Source organism: Alligator sinensis, unplaced genomic scaffold (genome assembly GCF_000455745.1).
Source record: "Alligator sinensis unplaced genomic scaffold, ASM45574v1 scaffold550_1, whole genome shotgun sequence".
In the NCBI taxonomy this organism is placed as follows: domain Eukaryota; kingdom Metazoa; phylum Chordata; order Crocodylia; family Alligatoridae; genus Alligator; species Alligator sinensis.
Genome location: NW_005841980.1, coordinates 988,438 through 992,798, shown reverse-complemented (window position 1 = coordinate 992,798; position 4,361 = coordinate 988,438). Strand labels below are relative to the sequence as shown.

General features: G+C 52.0%; 1 long non-coding RNA gene across 7 annotated transcripts in view; it reads left to right on the top strand.

Moving 5' to 3' along the window:
• The window catches only part of LOC112549855, a 29,711-nt gene that overhangs the window by 6,884 nt on the left and 18,466 nt on the right, over positions 1-4,361 (top strand). For 6 of the 7 annotated variants that reach the window (XR_003093422.1, XR_003093418.1, XR_003093421.1 and 3 more), the window contains exon 4: positions 882-4,104. This is a non-coding gene — a long non-coding RNA (uncharacterized LOC112549855). The remainder of the gene's footprint in view (positions 1-881; positions 4,105-4,361) is intronic. The other variant, XR_003093419.1, reaches the window with a different exon arrangement.

Below are 4,361 nucleotides of genomic sequence, written 5' to 3'. Positions count from 1 at the left end.
TGGAGACCTCCGTGCAAGAACCAGCAGGGGAGCATCACAGCTCTGTAGCAATAATAAGCCTTGCACCCCAAGGATTGCCATCGTGGATGGATGGGCTTGGCCAACAGTCCAAAAAGCCTTGCTGGAAACCTCAAACTCTTAATTCGTACCTATAAATAGACCCCATGAGAGGTGTCATGGAGTGAACAAAACGAGTTTTCTTCATTTTTTTAATTTTTTTTTTTTTTTAAACAAATCAATTCCATTATTTTTGCACAAAAATGAACCGTATTTGAGCCTCCCCCGCTTTAAAGTTGCAAAGGTTGGGGGAAGGGAAAGCAAAAAGCATTGGGTTCAGTTTGATTTGATGCGAATCAAACCTAAAGTTTTCTTTTTGGCTCCTTTGGCTGAAAATGGAAACGCTGAAATGCAGCAAGCCTTTTCCATCCCCAAAGCAAACGGATGAAATGTTTGTGATAATCTCCAGAATACAAACTCCCCATAAAGCCAATCCTAAACACGGGGGAGAGCCTTCGTCCACCAATCAGTGGAGCTGTTAAGGGCGGGGTTTGGTTTTCATTATCATTAATAACTTTTTATGTAATATTTATATTGCCACCCCGAGGCCCCCATAAGATAATGGGCTCCTTGCGCCAGGCACTGCACAGACCTGTGTGGGGATCTAGTCGTTGCCTTGCAACGTACGCCATGCTCTGCCACTAATCCACTTGGTTATTGGATCCAGGTTTCAGTCCTTGGGATTTTCACTCTCCGATCTTTAAACAGATGTAGGTCTGAACAACATCTCAGGCACCATCTGGTTTTAAAGGAGAATAAATAAAAAGAGCAATGTTATTTTTTACTATTATTTACCCGTTTTTTCCTCCCTCTCTCTTCTGCAGAAACCAGCGGAGAAAATATTATTAATCCAAAGTACCTTCCAGACTGGAAGATCTGGATTCATTCACACTGGATACATTGCAAGTGTTCCTAAGTTTGCTAGCTATGAGCCAAAAATGCAGCAAATACCTAAGGTGCCTTTTTTTTATATCGCAGTCACACTGGTGCCCCACTGTGCTACCTGCACTGCCAGAATAGTGGGAACCGTGCCTTGCGTTGCAATTTGTACCACTTTTAATAGTTAAAGACCAGAGTTCATCTTGCTTTGTCCCACTGGGGCTCTCTGAGATGTAGACACTGATCAGTTTGTTGGTTAAAACCTCAACTTATTTGGAAATTGTGCAACATTTTACACTGACTTCCTTCCTGACCTCAAGGAACAAGGGACCTGTGCCCTGAAGCATGAGGGCTGATAATATCCCCTGTCGTTTTTTTAAAATTCTTGCTTGTGTAACCGGAGTGGCCGTTCACAGTCATGTCTCTCTAATTGCGGGATCTGAGTTATTGGCCGCGGTGGCCCTGTAAATCTACGTTCGTGTTTTCTGTTGCAAAGCTGCTGTCTGTCTGCTCTGATCACTTGTAAAATACTGGGGTGGAGGGGTTGTTTTCAGTAAGTCGCAGCTAAATTGAGAGCTCTCGATGAGAAAGGGAAGGCTTCTTTCTGCTGGAAGCTTGCACTGGTTTAATTGTAGTGGGCTCATTAAAGCAGTAAACCGCTCCCCTAGTGCAAATGCAACTGTATTGGTACCAGGAGGGGTTGTATCAGTGGAGCTTCTCCCAGCTACACTGGGGAATGACCAGATGGGTGTATCAGGGATGTATTTGGTAGCCGTGTTGGTCTGAGATAAAAAGAAATGCAAAACTCTAAAACTCTTGGTTTTAGAGAGAATACCTTTTATTAGACCAGCTAAGGAATTGCAAAAAAAAAATGATCTTTCTTTGCAAGCTTCTGGGCGCACACACCCTTTTTCAGGCTGAGGACAAATCCAAGATGGTAACAATCCTGACACCCCCAGGGAAATGACTGGATGGGTGGGTGTAGGACACTAATGGAGCTGTGCTTCTACTAGCTTGTCCCAGCGGAGCTAATTTGGTAAAAAAAAAAAAAATCAAAAACAAATCCAAAAAAAAAAATCATCCCCTGTCCCAGCCGGTTAGACCGGTAAGGCTTTCAAGCGTACACCAGGCTCGAGGGGGAAATGTTTCTCTTTGCCCCCACCCCAGCAGTTGTGCTTATCTGGGCATCTCGGTGTGTTTGTTCACCAAGCTGGGCGCGTGCCTCCTTCCCAAGCAGATCCCAGGACTTTTTCCAAACAGGACATTATCTTCAAGTGAAAACAAAGCCAAGGCAAGCTGCAAGCGCAGGCTTGTGCAGGCTGCAGTTAGTACTGGCCTTCTGCTGCCTGTTTGCAGGACAGGGGCTGGGGTGGGGGTGGTCCCCATCTGTTTCTTCCTGCTTCTGCACTTCCCACGTTGTATCCAGGTAGGTCAAGGGCTCAGCACCAGGCTCTGGTGGCATCAGAGCTGATCTGCCCCAGGCTGGATCCTACGGAGCGGCTTGAGTCCTATTGCATGGAGCAGTCTAGCAGAGAGGAGAGATCCCACTGCCATCCCCCCGTGAGCAAAGCAGTCTCCAACCCACATTGCAGACATGCCTGGGCCTTTGGGAGGCTGCAGCATTTGGCTTTCCATGCTGCTATTGGGTGTGCAGGGGTTTAGACAGGTTGCAATCTCCTGGTAGCTCAGAAAGACCAAAGGAGAGTTAGGCCCTGGGTCTGGGCCAAGGCTGCCCTGCCTGACAAAGTGCACGCGTCCAGCAAGCATGCACTGACCGTCCCACCCCTCCATCCTCCTAGGAAACTTATGTCAAGGCCATCTGCATGTGGCCGGGAACTGAGCACCTTGCTAAGGCTTAGCCATCTCATGGAGCAGGTCCGGTCTCTGGCATTAGCTCCTGCTGGCTCCTGGAAAAGCTTTGAGCTTCCTCCTAGAGCAGGGGTGGGCAGTGTGTGGCAGGTGGTACGTGGCCAGAGCAGGAAAAAAATCAGCACCTTGAGCAGCAGAAGGGGGTGGGAGTGGCACTTGGGGATGGTGCAGGAGTTAATCTGTGGCACGTCTTCCCAAATCCTTGGCCCCACTGTCCTGGAGGATGCCCCAGGGAGAGAGGGACCTCGGCATGATGCACCTCTGCCAGCGCAGCCCCTTTCACCCTGGCACCGCCAATGCTGGTGTTGGGCACAAGCTCTTGTGCTGGGTCCCTGCCACAAGCCTGAAACCTGCTCTCGCCGCATCCAGGTCACCCAGGAACCTAACCCCGAAACCCACCCCTGCCTTGGGGACCCTGCTTAGCTGCCCCATGGTGGAGCATTCTTCAGCCACATAAATTTTCGGCCCCGGGGGCTTTGAAGTTCCCGCCGAGGACAGTTGTTTTTGTTTGTAGTGTTGCTTATCACTCCAATGTGCCCTCCCCGTCTCCGTGCGGGCTGCACCCTCCATCTCGCCCCCTGCTTCTGGCCAGGCAGGCTTTGCTGCCAGGGACCGCCGCACTGCCAGAGACCGCTGATAAGGATGATGGATGGGAAGAAGGCTGGCTCCACGCGGCCCAGGGCCTTCCTGGGAGCTCGAGACAGTCTCGCTGCTCCAAAGCCGGCTGGAATGCTCCGGGGAGCGGGGGGTGGGGGGAAAGGAGAGGAAGGGGCCAAAAAACCTGCACCCACCCCTCCCAAGATGAATCCCAGATGAGCTCAGCTGGGCTCTGATAGCAGATTTCAGCACCCATCCCCCGCGGTGATTTGCTCGCATGTCGACAGGCATCCCTGTCAACATCGTGCACTCGCCCCGCGTGCTCCTCTGCACCCACGATACCGCGGCGCGGTGACCTGGAGGCCGGCGTGAGAAGCCAGAGCTAGGCCATGGCATGTGGCATCCCGCGCCAACGTGGCCTTCATCCCCTTTGAGCGTCCGTGGTTTTGGGGCTGCCGTTGTCATTTGTGAGCTGAGTTTTGCTGTTCTCAAAAACAAGGTCATGTCAGACTCTCTCCCTTTCCCCCAGCTCTGCTCTGGTTCTGCGTGGAGGGAAGAAGTGCTGGCGCTTCTCGACTGTGAAGACGGGCCATCTAGAAGCAGCTCTGGATCCGTTCCCCTGCTCCCTGGGGACTGAACGAGGCCCGCGGCTTTTGTCGGCCACTGCCTGCAACCTGCCACCGGGTCCGTGGCTCCAGACAGGTGAGAGGTGTGCCGTGGGGGCGGCGTTGGTGCTGGTGCCAGGCCAGGGCAGCATGCATATGGGCTCCAAGGACCTGCCTAGGGACAAGACCTAGTGCAGAGGTGAGGGCACTGTGAACCTGCCAGGCCAAGCCAGGTGGGGAGGAAGTGGCTCACCTGGGAGCACAGACTTGGGTTTGTTCCCCATACCAAACCTCTTCAGCCCTTGCATGCCTGCAGAACTCTGTCTTCCTCGGTCTTGACGGCTGCAGAATGGG